The sequence below is a fragment of the Haemaphysalis longicornis genome, unplaced genomic scaffold (assembly GCF_048455015.1).
Source record: "Haemaphysalis longicornis isolate Haplotype H1 unplaced genomic scaffold, Haemaphysalis longicornis Haplotype H1 scaffold_16, whole genome shotgun sequence".
Lineage (NCBI taxonomy): Eukaryota > Metazoa > Arthropoda > Arachnida > Ixodida > Ixodidae > Haemaphysalis > Haemaphysalis longicornis.
In genome coordinates this window covers 3,102,451-3,119,290 of record NW_027526266.1, presented here as the reverse complement: position 1 = coordinate 3,119,290, position 16,840 = coordinate 3,102,451, and positions in this window count along the sequence as shown.

The following is a 16,840-nucleotide window of genomic DNA, read 5'->3' as shown; positions in this document are numbered from 1 at the left end:
TTGTTAGGGGAGCACAAGTTTGCTCCAAATTGTTGTTTCTTCTCCAAAACAACTGCGTCGTCCTTGGCTTCGTGACATCTGGTGAGGTGCTGGGTAAATGCACCCTACGCCCTTGTCAATCCGGAAGGAAAGTCCCACTCGTGCCAGCCGCCGACAGCAAGGTCTTCAGCCGTAGTTTGGCCTAATACCGGATAAAGTGAAGAAAGAAGCTGTCGTGACCACCACCATGATAAACGCAGGCGCCATGACCAGTACTACCCCCGTTCTTCAACATCCCCGGGAACCACCATCGTTCCGCGGATCCCCCGGAGAAGATCCTGAGGACTGGTTGGAGAAAGTGGTGCGCGTCCGCATCTTTAACAGGTGGAATGACAAAGAAACGTTCCGCCATTTTTTCTTCTACGTAGAAGATACAGCCCGAACGTGGTTTGAAAACCATAAAAGCTCCCTAACCAACTGGACTCTCTTTAAGAGGGAGTTCCTCAAAACGTTCGCACCATTGTGCGAAAGAACGAGCCGCCGTTTTCTTGGAAACGCGCACGCAACACCCCAACGAAGGGGTCATGATCTTTGTTGAGGAGATGAAACAGCTATTTCGCCGCACGGACCCCAAAATGTCACAAGAAAAGAAGTTACGCTTGTTGATGCGTGGTGTGAAGGAGGTTACTGTTTGCTGGACTTGTCCGCAACCCGCCCAAAACCGTCGCTGAATTCGTGACCGAAGCTTGCACAATTCAGAAGGCCCTCGAATTGCGTGCTAAGCACTATGACCTCAACTTGGTTGGTGCGGCCAATGCGAACTACGTCGACAGCATGCGGATTTTGGCAGGCAGCCTACGCGAGACTATCCGCGCAGTAGTGAGGGAGGAGGTGCGGAAACTTCTCCCAATGCCGCTGCAACCCCAAGTCGGTTCCGTTGCCGACGTTATCAGGGAAGAAGTGCAGCAAGCCCTAGGAACATCAACAACGCTAGAAGCACCCCGCGAGCCGCAAGCCAAGACCTACGCGGCTGCTGCCCGTCGACCTCGCCCACGTGCACCCTATCGTCATGGAGACTCCGTACCGTTGTCCGCTCTCGCCGGCCCGAGCATATGTGGTGCAAACACACGCCCCGAGGAAGACCGACGTGTGGCGAACGCCAGATGATCGTCCGCTGTGCTACCACTGCGGAGAGGCCGAGCACATCTACCGTCACTGCCCCTACAAGAGGCTCGGTTTACGAGGGTTCTCCGTCGACGCCACCCGCGCCCAACCCGGCCAGCGCCCATCGGAGATCGAAGTATGCCTATACAACACCAGCCGTGGACCAGCCCGTTTTAGCCAGTCGCCGTCGCCCTACCCATACCAGTCGCCCAACCGCCGTATCAATGATGATTTCGCCCGTGGAAGGTCCCCCAGCCCACGCGGAGGAAACTAAAAGCACCAACGTCTGGAGTAAAGTTGCACTACCACGGAAAAATTAAAACCCTCCAACGACCCAACGAATTGCGGAAGACGACAGTTCCCGACATGCCCGCAGCGCGACGACCCGATCGAACCCGATCTAACCCTGAACACGACGACAACCACACCGCGCGACGCGTACTCGACATGACCGAACCTGCCGCTGAGACGACGACGACGACGACGCACAGTGCCCGACCCTCAGCACGCACAAGCCGGGATTCGACGCCTTGACGCACCAGCAACTAGAGAAATCCCGCGTCCAACGTCCAGTTGTCCATCAACGGCTTTGGCGTAGTCACGCTCATCGACACGGGAGCCGACTACTCGGTGATGACTACTCGCGTCTAAGCTGAAGAAAGTTACGAGAAGATGGGACGGTCCGCGTATAGAGCACAGCAGGAGGCCATCTCGTAACGCCAAGTCCACATCACGCGTCACCACGGACGCAATCTCGTACCCTGCTGCGTTCGTCATTTCACCTAACTGCTCCCGCGACGTAATTCTTGGAATGGACTTTTTGACGGACAATGGCGCAATAATTGATCTGCAGACCAAGTCGATAACTTTTTCCTGTTACCACTCCACGACCCGCCAGTGAACCCCGATCACCGTGCTGCTGTAAGGATCGCCGACGATCACGTCACCCTGCCACCCCGCGCAAGCTTGATGATCGCCGTGTACTGTCAGGGTGCTGCTCCTGACATCGACGCTATCGTAGAGGGTGACCAAAGGTCACTTCTCAACCACGGTGTCTCCGTCGCAAAAGGATGGCGCGCTTTTAGCAATGCAAATCCAATGTTTTGGGCAACAATTTCACCGAGGAGTACCAGCATTTAAACAAGGGTGCTGCAATTGTGTTCCTTGAAGAAATGCAAGAAGCAAGTCAAGTGATCGCGGTCGCCAACTTCGAACGCGCATGTGCAGGTGCTTCCAAGGCGCCGCAACCTTTCGACGTGAACCCGGCGCTGCCGCAAGAAAATCGGGACAGATTACTTGATTTTGCTCCGTCGCTACAGCAAGTGTTTTTCGCCAAACTCAAAATTACGTCAGACACCGCCAGTGAAGCACCGAATTATAACCGAAGATAGAGCCCGACCTACCCGACAGTCACCGTACCGCGTCTCTTCACACGAGCGGGAAGGCATCCGGACTCAAGTCGACGACATGCTCAGCGACGACATTATAGAGCCATCGAAAAGCCCCTGGGCTGCGCCCGTCGTACTCGTGAAGAAAAAGACGGCACAATAAGGTTCTGCGTTGACTACCAGCGACTGAACAAAATTACCAAAAAGGACGTGTACCCCCTGCCACGAATCGACGACGCCCTCGACCACCTCTGTCATGCGAATTAGTTTCCATCGATGGATATGAAGACCGGCTACTGGCAAATTGAAGTCGACGAGCGAGACCGAGAGAAGACAGCATTTATAACCCTGGACGGCCTACAGGAGTTCAAGGTGATGACGTTAGGGCTGCGCACGGCGCCAGCAACCTTCCAAAGTGTCATGTACACTGGGCTAGCTGGCCTGAAGCAGCACAATTACCTCGTATACCTCGACGACGTCGTCGTATTCGCCCGGACTTTCGACGAACACCTCGCAAGGTTGTAGCCTCTACTCGAGGCCATTCGTACGTCGGGGTTAACGCTGAAGCCTAAAAAGTTCCGTTTCGCGTACGAGGAACTTACGTTCTTGGGCCATGTCGTCAACACCACGGGAATCCTACCTGACCCAGCAAAAACCTCAGCCATCTAGAGCCTGCCAAGGCCGAAGGACAGGAAGGGCGTACGAAGATTTCTGTGTGCATACTACCGGACTGTGTGCATACTACCGGCGCTTCGTCGCAAACTTCGCACGCATTGCAGAGCCGCTCACGCGCTTAACGAAAGATAGTACCCCTTTCAGCTGGGAAAACGACTAAGAAAAAGCATTCGGCGAGCCGCAAAAACGCCTGCAAAGCCCGCACGTGCTAGCGTATTTCGATAAAAACCGAAACAGAAATGCACACGGACGCCTGTGATGTGGGCTTAGGTGCCGCCCTCGTCAAAAAACAAAGAGGTTGCGAAAACGTAATCCCCTATGACAGGCGTGGTCTGTCGAAGGAGGAGAAAAACTACTCTGCCTCTGAGAAAGAGTGCCTGGCAGTTATATGGGCGATTTCTATATTTCGCCCATACGTGTATGGAAGACCATTCAAGGTTGTGATGTGACAGACCACCACGCGCTGTGTTGGCTCACCAATTTAAAGAACCCCTCTGGCCGTCTTGGGCGGTGGAGCTTGCACCTGCAGGAGTTCGACGTTACAGTCGTCTATAAATCCGGCAGGAAACACTCCGACGCCGACTGCCTGTCCCGCGCCCTCGTCGACTCAGCAGCACAAGACTCTGATGAAGACAGCGCGTTCTTCGGAATCGTGACCAAGAGCTATCTAGCCGCCCAGCAGCGTGCCGACCCCGACTTACGCGTCATAATCGACCGCCTCGATGGATGCAACATCGCCGTTCCTAGGACCTTCAAACGCAGCTTACCAGCATTCAGCCTGAGAAACTTCGTCCTCGTGATCAAGAATTTCAGCCCCAAAATGACAACGAATTACCTTCTTGTCATCCCCGGAGACCTTTGTGACGAAATTTTGGAAGCGTGCCACGACGACACGTTTTCCTGACATCTCGGCACCGCCCGCACAATTGGAAAAATCAAAGGCGAAGTGCTACTGGCCCCGAAATACATCCGACGTCACCCACTACGTCCGGAGCTGCCGTGACTTCCAGCGACGAAAAAGGCCACCGACGACACCCGCCGGACTTCTGTAGCCGATCGCAGTCCCATCGAGGCCCTCCCAACAGATTGGAATGGACCTTCTGGGCCCGTTCCCTACGTCACGGTTCGAGAACAAGTAAATTTTCGTAGCAACAGACTACATTACGCGCTACACAGAGACCACCGCTCTTCTGACGGGGACTGCACAACAAGTCGCCGAGTTGTTTATTAACCAATTTGTGCTGCGACATGGAGCCCCTGAAGTCCTAATCACGGATCGCGGAACGGCCTTCACTGCGGAGCTTATGCAAGGAATCTTACGCTACAGCAACACGGATCACCGAAGAACGACGGCATACCACCCCCAAACGAACGGACTTACGGATCGTCGGAACAAGACGACCGCGGATATGCTGTCTATGTACGTCGACGCTGAACATAAGACTTGGGACAAAAGTCCTCCCGTATGTCACGTTTGCGTAGAACACAGCGACCTAGGAAACTACGCAGGTGACACCGTTCGAGCTTGTCTACGGAAGACAGCCGACAACGATTCTCGACGCCACGCTTCCGCGCGTAGCAGACGACGACCTCAACGCCGACGTCGAAGGATATCATTAACGAGCGGAGGAGGCCCGCCAGCTCGCTCGAGTTCGTACAACGGACCAGCAGCTGATGGATGCCGGACGCTTCAATCTCCGTCGCCGAGACGCCGAGTACCATCCTGGGGACCGCGTGTGGGTTTGGACTCCCATCCGACGACGCGGACTCAGTGAGAAGCTTTTGCGACGGTATTTCGGACCCTACCGAATATTTCAACGTTTTCGTCAACTTACCTACGAGGTGATCCCCGATGGTGATTCCGGAACATCACGACGACGCGCGCGGCCCGAAGTCGTCCACGTGGTTCGGTTAAAACCTTTCTACGCACGATGGCGGACTTTTATTTTTTTGTTTGTTCGGACTGTCGCTTATGTTAGCATCGGGTCGATGGACTCTTAGAGGGGGGCGGGGGTAATGTCGCGAACCATGCTTTGGGTTTGTCCGGTTGTTTTGCTTATGCCACCCGGCTGCACCGGTCAGTGTTGTCTCTGTACCAAGGGAAGCGCGTGTTCCATTCCTTCTTTCTGTCCGCATGTGTTATCTCTTCTTATTGCTAGAGCATTCCGATCTAACGCGAACAGCCTAGAATAATCTTCTTGGATCTACAATGTTCTAGATGTGAATCAACGGTTCGAGAACCACGCGCGCCGAAAGAAAAAAAGCCTGATGAGCAGACGCCGGGGTATTCGATTCTGCGACGGTCACCGACGCACGTCACTTTGTTGACCCTGCTTCGCCGCCTCTGTATTCTCTTGGATTGTTAGGGGAGCACAGATTCGGTCCAATAAACTTGTTTCTTTTCCAAAACGACTGCGTCGTCCTAGGCTTCGTGACAATATGCGATCCATTGCGACTGCTATAGGAGGAAAAGAAATCATCGAAACAAATTTCAGTGTTTGTTTTAGCGTCATCAAAAAGACTTTATCCACAACGTTTTAAAAGTTTCATATCTGACACTCGTATAAATGTACAAATCCCCGACGGTTCTACTTGAGTAAAGGGAGAGTCCATTCCTGTCAACACTCACTTGAAGAGAGCGAGAGAGAACTACGTACTTTATTTGATACCCGTACGAGCGCACTCTTCTGTCTGCATGAGTGCTGGCCTGTGAGGGTGGTTGGGTCGTCAGGGAGGGTGGGTGGGATGGTTGGAGCGTCTCCGGTAGTTACCACTCAATACGCCCCTTGGACCCTCGTCTTCATAGACAAGCGCGGCAAGAGAGGTCCATAGCAAAGGAAGCGCACTTATGTCCCGCGTTAAAGGTAGCACCCAGGCCAAGTACGTCGTCGGGCGAATGTCCTAAGGGAGCGCATTTAGCGTGTGAGCACGGAATTGACCGTAATGCTGACAGTCCCAGATCAAATGTGCGGCCGTTGTAGACACGCGACACTGCAGACACAGTCCTTCGGCGGGGTCATTGCCGTAGAATTTGTGGCGAAGTGCGGGAGAGATTGCAATTTTTGTGGCGAGGCAGCGAACCCATGTCGGTGTGGCCCACGGTAACCTTTTCGGAATGAAAGGAACAGGGCGTAATGCTGTTCGGTGCGGGGTTCCTATTCTCACGAAGGCACCGGAGTATCTGTCGGCGTCTCTGTTGTGCGAGTACTTTCCTGACAGTAACATGGTGGGGTCGCGTTACTTTTGGGCAATGCTATCAGCGAGGTTCGTTGTCTAGCCGCAGCTGGTTCCTCGTTGTGAGCCCACACATTGCCCTCAATCCCCGAATGGCCGAGTGGAGGGTACCAAGGCAATGGCGGCGGTTATGTTTAGGTAAGATTGTAAAACCAGGAGGAGTGCGACCAAGGTGCCGAGGATTCGCGGATATGATGACGAAGCTCCGCTCACTCGCCTGCAGATATTATATCCGCGAGCCGAATCAGCGAAGAGCAAAAGCTTGTGTGGTACGTCCCTTAGTCCGAAAGTATTTTCACCCACTGCGCAGCGTGGAGGAGGGCAAGTAAATCAATGGGCGTTGTGTCGGCGCTGTCGGTACTGGTAAGGAGTGGAGACCCCCATTAGGGACGCGATGGGTGGTGTCAACATAGGCCACCGCACAAACGTGCAGTAGGCCACTTTCGCCCTCCTCAGCAGTATCATTTCATGGAGGCATGAAGGTCACCGCCATGCCCGTGTATACGATGGTGTGAGTGATGGGCGATTTGTTCATGACCCTAAAATTGTGCGCCTCGGCAAAAGCGGCACCGTCTTGGTGAATTCCGAGGCAAGGGTCCCATGCCACGAGGAGCGGCTTGCCATCCGTCAAGAGAATGCTCGCAGCCGGTGGATGGTGTGGGGACGCTAGACCAACAGCCGTATTGGGCGATATCCCAAGCTCATCTAACATGGAAAGTGCTGAGTTAGTGCTGCTACGGCGGTACCTCTGGGCTGAGACGGCTTGCTTGGCTGATTCGGACAGCAAATACATCCCACCATGCGCATAAAGGTCACTTGGGGTGGTGTATTTTCGCAACCCAGTAACAATCCGTATGGCCACACATTTAATCGTTTCAGGTACTTTTGCTGCCGGCGGGTAGGGACATGGTATTTGTAAGCGCAGAGAATGCGGGAATTGATTATAGCTAGTACGAGCTGCCGTGTCTCCTCTCTCGTACCGCAATTTATACTTGTAACTCAGTGAATGAGATGCAGCAAGGACTTGCTCTGCGTGGTGACTTTCTTTACACATGTCGTGCTTTTACCATCTTGGTCAACCTATGCTCCTAGAACCCTGATGAAAGGTTTCCTGAGTATCTGTTGGCCTGTCATGGAGAGTGAAAATAGTTGCGGATAGCCTCGGTTTTCAACAATGTGCCATTGAGAACTACAACGTATTCAGTTTTTCAGCAGACGCAGTCATTCCCATTCTTTGAAGGTAAGTGGTAATGACATCTAGCCTAAGCTACAAAGTTGGTTCCTGTTCGCCAGGTGCTCCAGTCATAGCACGAATGGTGATGTCATCAGCGTAGAAGGCCAAATTTAATGACCGAATTTCCTCAAGCAAGGGCGGGAGGCGTTGTATTACGAGATTGAAGAGAGTAGGCGAGAGGACTGCGCCCTGGGATACTCCAACCCTGTTTGGGCAAGATGATCCGATGTATTCTTCCACTCTGTAGGTTCGATTGTACAGGAAATGTTTAATGAATGTAAGCACATGGCCCCGTACTCCAGCAACTTCTGCGCTTTCTATCTCAGTTTGTGTGGGACGGATTCGTAGGCTGTGCGGACATCCACCGCCAGCACAGTCCGTGTCTGTACTGCTGAGTGAGCACTCAGGACCGGGTAATGCAGCATGAGCAGATTATCGTGAGTGCTTAGACCTTGACTGAAGCTGATTTGATGCGAGTGAAACGCAGAGGTTGCTAGTGAGGGATATGGGTCTGAGATTGGCAAGGTCATTCGGCGGTTTTCCGGCCTTTGGAATGGCTATAACAATGCAGTCACGCCAGGCATCGGGAAACCTGCCGGTCATCCAAACCAGTTAATTCCTGTCTGTTAAGTTCTGCCCCTCACTTCTTGAATAAATCCGTGCGGCAACTAGATATCTTTCGCTGGGGTTAGCTTGTTTACATGAACGGTGTTTGTTTTCACGCCGGCCGATCGGACATGGGCAGGGGCGTAAGGAGAAACTGCTGAGGCTTTTGTTATTCGCGGCGCTTTTGTGTACACCTGACGAGTGGGCCCGGAGACGACGCATACAAACGCGTAGGTCACTCCATAACAGCTGAAAGGGATGTAAGCTTTCGAAGGAAAATTTTCTTGCGTTCGTTTGAGAAGCCGCCGAAGGGGCACCGTACACATTTTCCCGACTGCTATTACCACCAAGAGAATCCCCGAAGCGGGCGGGAGCTGAAGGTCTGTAAAGGGGTCACAAATTGAGTTAAACATGGGAAAAGGTCACCAGACGCTATGTCTGCGACATTTTCACTGCTCAAGGTTGCTGGGCGAAGTTTCAGTTGGTCACGCGTCTGAGCCTGCCGACTCGACGGATAGGATGCGTCGTTGGGTGAAGACCAGGCTTTGTTAGACGTTAACAACCTGTTAACGTGTTAACAAAGTAAAGGAATTTTTGGCGGCGTGGGGAACAATGGTAGGTCACTTGGTACGGACAATACTTTAGGACGTGCTGCCCGAGAGCCGATTCCTGTCGTTAGGTCTGTTTAGTTGGTTGGTTTTCACTTCTGTTATATTTGTGTTTTGGGGAACGCCTTTGGATTTATGTATGAGCGCGAGAGAGGTGGGTCACGTGGCTATTTTGTACCCACCTAGCTTTATTTGTCACGTTGGCCAATCAGCAGCCTAGTGTGGCTTAATCAATGAGCCATACTCACTCTCAAGCTGTGACGTGCCGTTTGTAGGTGGGGTTTTAGTGGTAAAACAGGTGAGTTTGATGTTTTGTGAGAGGATGGATGAGAGCAACGGAGACTGCGGGTGGAGCGCGGCGAGCTTCGCTCGACACGCACCTTGCCCGACCTCTTGTTTGGACCGCCAGCAATGAGTTTTAAATACGCAGTGTAAATAAAGTGTACTATTGTACATTTTGAGTTTGCTTGGAGTAGACCGTCGTCGGCTGTGCGCCATCGGCCAACAAGCCAGCAATTCTCGTTTCATCAGATTATCGCTTCTATAATCGACTTCGGCGGCTTATCCACCATTGAACTTTAACTCCGTCCAACAGAAGCCGTAAGAAGGATTCTGGAAGGTTTCGGAGTTCGGCGACGGTGACCTTGTCCAGGCCTGAGGTGCTACGAACATTCGTCCTTGCCAAAGCTACGTGGAGCTCGCTCATCTAGAATGGCCGATCTATGTCTGGCAGACTTGTAGAAAGGTGACCATCAGACGTCTCTGGTAGTGAGTTCCCAGAGTGTATTTTTGGATCAGGCATAGTCGCTGGCGGGGGGAAAAATACATCGCTTGCCTGGAAGGCCAACTCAGCTTCCGATATTTGCGAGCGAAGGGCGACTGCTTGGGCAGCGGTGCGTTCCTTCGATTTTGCTTCCCAGGAACGAAAAAGGTGCCACATTTGGGACCCATTCTTACTACCAATAAAACGTGAGCAGATGTCACGCCACCTCACTGAGGCAAGCTTAGCCGCATAATTTCGCGCCTCAGCCGTTATACGGTTGAGGCGACGGCGCAGCCGAGACGGTTTTTCTTTCTTTCTGTATTCGTGCAATGCATCGAGGCGTTGGCTCCATATGTTGGAGAGGTGAACATCTGGCGCCGGGAAGCACTCTGTAACGTAAAACTGCCGGGTGTCCAAGCGTTTGGCTTTGTTAATCATTTGTACACGTTGCTCCGGGCATGTTTTCTCCGACTCGTCGTATAAAGTATCGACGAGTGTAGCCTCTAACGTGTCGCGAAACCTATTTCAATGAACGACGCTTGTAGGATTTTTTGCAGTTTGTCTGGCATGACCACGGAGCCAAGAAAGATGGTAAAATAGTCACTCCCCCACTTACCCGCGCCTGATTCCCAAGCTATGGGTTTGGACTTATTCGCCCAGGTAAGGTCCGTTGTTGTATAGTGTTGGCGGACATGTTGACTAATACGTGTAGCACAGTCGGTGTCATTAATCAGCGTGAAGTTACAGTCCTCCATCACATGAACTAGGTTTGTGCAGTATAATGCCTCCCCTCCTGATCCCCAATGTGTATGGGGCGCATTGAAATCGCCGCCAATGATAAAGTGCCTGGACGCGTCTTCCGGATGTTGTCCAGCCACTACCAGTCAATTTGAGCAGGTTTCAGTACCGAGGGGCGCATGTACATGGCACTACCATAACCTCACGTTGATGAAGCTGCAAAGTTATTCCAACAACTTCTTTATGAGATGTACACCAGCGCTGAAGGTCAAGCTCGACATGTGTAAAACGGCTGTCGACTAAGACCGCTGCTTTACCGTCATAATTGACAGGCTGAATCGACGCGATTCCCGTCGGCTTGCGTGACATGCTGCTTCCACCGCGGTATTGTGGGTCGCAGGCAGGTGGCGTAGCCGGTACTGCAAGGTTGTAATTTCGCGTCTCTTGTAGGAGAAAAAACTTACGCCATGTTCCCATGAGGGGAACCGTGAGGAGGATGCGATGCAGCAGTGGGGGTTTGTTGGTGTGTAAGTAGTGTTGAAGTAAGTAGTGTGAGTAGAGTTAGTGTGTGTTGTTAGAGTAAGGAGACGCGTGGGTAGGGTGGTATGAATGTCTTTAATTAGGCAATGTAGGCAACGTCTAGTTGTGGTTGCCATTTAGCCTTGAGTATGACTGATTTGTGGTGCGTAAAGTGTAACGTCAGTGGATGTTGCAGTAGCGGTTCCATCCTGAAGTTACTGAAGATTAAGTCAATGCAGGGTACCCGGATGGTGGCGGGTTGCTTGTGATCGTAGGAAATGCAGCGGAGAGAGTAGCGTGACGCCATATACTGCATCATCCAGTCCTTCTTCATGAGGTCTACATTGAAGTCACCTGCGGGTATGAACGGCACGGTATCCTTGTATGTCTTTTCGTATGTAACCATGGCTTTATCGATGCACTATTATGAGCAATATGAAAGGGAACACAGAAGCGCATAGAAAACACGCTCAGACCCAGCTACGCGTGATACGCAGTGGCTGCCGTAGGAAACAAAGTGGAAAGGGGGACGCTGTCCTAACAACTGTTCCAATTCCGGCCGTGTGTCTTATTGGCTGTTGGAAAATACCTAATTATCGGCCAAAGGACGTAAGCTGCTGCTTTGTAGAAATCCTTGTGTGGTGGGAGTGCCAACAGTTAGTGGAAGAGCGCCCGCATTTCCCCCTTTGTTTTTCATAGCGACATCCGCGTATCGCTCACAGTCTGTTTCGAGGCTGTTTGCCACCTGTTCCTGTGTTCCCTTTCATATTGCTCACAATAGTACGTTTGAACGTTTGCACGCGAGAGGTTTGGTGCCAGCTATATGATCATGGTACCGATGTCAGTGCATGTGTGGAGCGTAATGGATGCGTGTTCACCGTTGTGGCTTTGACTCGTTAGCGGTAGCTTTAGATCCACCGCAGTTAGTGAGTGCTTAACTTGGATGGCTACACCACCGCAGTGGAGTAGCGCGCAGCGCGTTTGCACACCTCGTTTATACGGCTGTTTATACGGCTGTGAGGAGGAGAATGGAGTAGAGACGCGCATGCGCAGTGGAGTAGTGCGCAGCAGGTGTGCACACCTGGTTTATACGGCTGTGAAGAAGAGACGGAAGCGTGCACCTCTCGTGGCGGCCCAGGAAGACACCGACAACACCGGCCATTCAAGGGTAAGACACCACGGGACGTTCAGCAAACCGAGCATGCGCAGGGGCGGGGGGCGGGAGGAGGTGGATGGTGCAACAACAAGGGAGATACATAGCCCCGATCATAAGATGCTTCGCTTCTAAAACGCTGGGTCTTGTCCATGTGGGATTCCGGATGAGGAGTCCCGCTTTCTTGCGAGCGAATGTTCCGCAATTTTATTGAAGGATCCATGGTGATTGTTTTTGATAGGGTCGAAACTATGAAAATATGCTTGCACTTATGACCTTCTGCCTTGTGGCAGCTTCTGTTATTGGAGGCTTCATGAATGGGTAAATATATTTATTTACATTCATCTGACGGGAATATATAAACAAAGCAAAAGTAAGAGGTATATTTTAGCCTTTGCGCCATTTGGCTCATTTGAGGCATAGTCTTGTCGATGGGGCAGCATGTATCAGGTTGCAACAAAAATGCGATTTAATGCCTTTGCCGAGTTAATCCACAGGCTTTACTGCGTCTTTGGTGACATTATGTTCACATTGATTGAGTTTATAAATGTGTATTTAAGCATCGTGTGAACACAATGTAAAGCAACGCTACAAAGAGTCTTGGTGGTGCAGCGTTTTGTACTCAGGATTTTCTAGGTCGTCTTCCTCTATCGCACATGGTTCTGCGTCCCATATGCCCACCTCGCGTTTCTTCACAGCGGGAGCTTATCGCTGCAGCGCCGGATTACTCGCCCTCCTCCACCAGGCGGCGACACGGAGCCCCCGCACGTCCCTCTTCCCTCCTCTCCTATCTCTCCCCTGCCGCCTATCTTTCCTCGCCGTCGGGCCACTGCCCGTGCGTTTTGCACCTCCAGGAGTCCACACGGGTCTCGTGCATGTCTCCTTTTCCTCCTCGTCTATCTCTCCCTACGCCTATCTCTCCGATTTATCGCGCCGCTGCTCCATGCGGGGCGTTTGCGGAAGGGGTGTGGTGTGTCCTCGAAAGGTCAAGGGCAAAACTGGTCACCTGGCGAGCACTGCCCGAAGTAGAGTAGTGCAGTTGGCGCAACAAAATCCCTTTATCTCGTGCCATTCCTCCCTTCCACCTGGCTGCAGGTGCTATAATCAGCTGATTTCAGGTTTATGACCGGCCAAGTAATTACCAGAGAGATTATTTAGCGTCATTTTTATTACACCTTCTTCGCAATGGTGAACATTACCTGCCTCCTTCACGACACAGAACAGAGAATTAGACCTTACGAAGCAAAGGTTAGCTCTGCTATACTGAGACGAATACACAGCACTGAGGTCTATGTTCAAGTGGGGTTTGATATACGTTTTGCTCGTAGAAGCACTTACAGTGGCTAGATTGGCTGTAGTGTGACCAGCGTTGCTGCCTTGCCTGCCGCTACACGCCACTGGCGTCACGCAAGACGCTCTAATAATACGGACCGCAGCACCGCAAGTACGTGCCAGAAGTTCGTCGGGAGCGCAGTCATAACGTTGGGAAACCAAGCAGGCAGAAATTATACATAACGCCCGTGGTCACCGTCTTAACGTACGTCGCGCAATTTAGGCGGCCGCACTCAAGAGACGTTCCCAGTCATATATTGCACACGACCGTGAGTACCATACAGCGATCGTTGCGATGAGGGAGCGCCCCCACCGCCATAGCAAACCAGGCGCCTATGCACAAAGCCTGCGGTCAGTGTTGCAACCAAGTAGACAACCACGACGACAACCAGACCGCAGCAGCCAAGTTTAGCAAAGTTTTTCAATCCCTGACGTCACATCCGGCAAAGAAGTCGCTTTCTTTGTTGTGCTTCCTAGGTCACACATGTGCAGTAGGGCTCGTCTACCATTCCTCAACGTGGGGTAGCTACATGCTTCTCTGTCGCCCGCCATATTCGAATAGCGTCAATGCCGTTTTTACAGCAAAGCTGTATACCTGTATACCTCTAACCCCCAAAGGTTTCACGCTGAGGGCAAAAAGGTGGTTGATGCTTCTTTCATAGAATCGGCAAAACACGAAAGTGAAATGTGCCTTCAGACGACCATTTGAATGTTTATTTTGAATCGATATGAACTTGCACATCGATATTAATATTTTAACGGTATGGCCCCGCTACACGCATCAACATTAGACACTTGGCTGTACCCCCCAGAGCAATGGTAAATCCGGTAGAAACCCCAGGCGCTCGCAAACCGTGCGAACGAAACCGAACAAGTTTTCAGCGAATCGTTTGGTGAAGTCACCGTGCGCTACAGCAAACGGATCATGCTTTTCGGGTCGGCAGCAGTCTTGTAAGTGTGCGTGGGAAGGGGCGTCCTGCTGGCGGGTCGCTCCGGCAAAAGTTCAACCACAGTGACGCTGCTTCACTGCGTGCACGCCAGATGCTTGCGTTGCAACAATCTCAGGTTGTGGAACTCGGAGGCGGTGTTCCGCAAGCTGAGCGGTCTTCCACATAGGAGGCAGTAGGGGGAACACAGCAGCTGCCGCTGCTACGTGCTGCCCTATCGAGGCGCCAACTATCGGCGCTCATGAGCGTCGTGACGTACTACTCGCGCCATCTCTCCTGGACGGCAGCATCATCTAAATGGACAAGTTAGAGGGAAGGACGTAAGGTGCGTTCGTACAGTTACCCGGGCATAACTTCATGGCTCAGTCGGTAGAGTGTTTCACACCTCCCGTTGCGACAACAGCGATCGTGAGCTAGAAATAGCGCCACCGCGCCAATAACACTTTTTTGGTGATGTCATTTTTGTGACGGATATGACGTCCGTGAGGTTTGTGTACCCTGGCATAAAACACGTTCGTGTTAAAAACCATCTTCATGAGCAACACGCCAATGCCGCAAAGACTATGGCGCGATGCGCATGTGTTAGGCTAATCAGTCATACAGCATGGAGTTCAGAATTCATTCAGACAAACAACCAAACAATCATCGAAACCACATTAGGCATGACAAGACTCCTGGGAACAATGGAACCCCCCCCCCTCCCCCATCATGTGTTCTTCATAAAGATTACATTTGCAGGTTGTCTTTGAAGTATACGCCGGGCTAGTGTCACTAAATAGAGCAGTTCTTGCCCAAGACGCCAGGCGAATCCGTCAGGCAAGCCAGAACCCAGCATTTGCCGCAAGGGAAGCCATGCGTAGTGTCAGTAGGTAAGGGTCCGCCACGTAGGCACGCAAGTCAGCAGCGGCGGCCATTTTGTCGTTCCTCAGTGTTGCCGGGTTGCTGCATCAACGGCGTCGCCCTTAACATCGACCGAGTCATTTGTTAACGACAGTGCCATAAGATGCAGCAAAAGGGCATCTTTAGACAAACTTCTGCGTCTAAAATGCTGCTAATCGCGTTATCATTGGTTCACATTGGGAAAAACGTCCATCGCGCACCGCCGCAGAGCAGTGAGGACAAGCCAAGCCTACCAGAGTTGACCGACTAAAACGCATAAGCAACAAAATGGAGGCATCCATGAACCATCAAAGTGTAAGCAAACGTCACGTAGTGCGTACTGACAAATCATCATGGCGGCAGCATGGTACAATATGCAAACGTGTGCCGATACACTGTACCCCTATCTAGATTCTAGCCAGACTATCCGAGCGCAAGAGACAAGCATTCCTAGGCAATGAGAAATTTTTCATACCATTCTCCATCTCAATTTTTAGTGGTTTGCAACAGCTTTGCTGGACATTCTTATTCGCACGGTGGGATTGTGACTGATTTTTTTTTATCACCACGTGCTCGCCACACGAACACACGGCTCACCAGCCGTTTCTTCAGCGCACATTTTGTGGGAACCGCTGCATGCTTCCTTTGTGCGACTCGCCTGCGCCAGGTTCAACGTTACCACGCCATCTATTCGTGCTGTCTACTTACGCCCAAGGGTAAAAGACGGCAGTGATAATACTAAACGGCCCCTGTCTTCATCAACGAGCACGGACCGCAGCATTTTTATCCAGCATTTACCAACAACACATGACCCACGTACGGTAGTAGTTGGGCTAGTTCGGCTGCTGTGCCCGAAAGGTTGCCAGACGAGGGATTTGCTCTCTGCTAAACGAGCGAACGCAAAGCAAAGACGCTGATTACCACACCTAAGCGCCCTGCGGTTTCTCTGCAGGCACCCTGTGCTCTTTGGGCTATTCTACTGCTTCTTTCGAAACATGAAACTAATAAAAAGTAACACTTACACCGCTGACATTTACGAAATAACAAAACACAAGTGAGGCTCACGCATTATTGCGGGTTATCAAAACGTAAAAGTTCATTGTTCCGATTTGCAGGGTCTGCGATCACTGTACTACTTTCCAGCTGTTTTATGTATACTGGTCCTTTGTGATCCTGCCAATGTTACAGACATGTGAAAAGTGTACTATATGTTGTACAATGTGTATGTATACGTGCATTATGCTTCCAGTGCTGCCTTCTGCATGTTGGGTGAGTTGAAGATGCTTTAGGTAGAGTGTAGGTTGTGTTGTGCTATGATTCTGCCCAATCCGTCAACGCCAATATGCGGCCTATGTAATGTAGCCTATGTTAAGCATAGAGGAAACACCTTCATGTCAGCGCCCACTGAGAGTGAAGCTTATTAACTTTCCCGGGCTTGCCCGCCCTTCTCCCCCCCCCCCCCCACATTTTTTAGCGTCATCTCTCGGTCATTTTTAAACATTTACAATTGCTTTACTTCGAGCTCGCTATAGATATAGAACTGTGCATTTCATCGTTTAATGGCATCTTCGCTACGATAGATGTGACGTTTTCGGGAGATACAGGATTGCAAACGATCTGC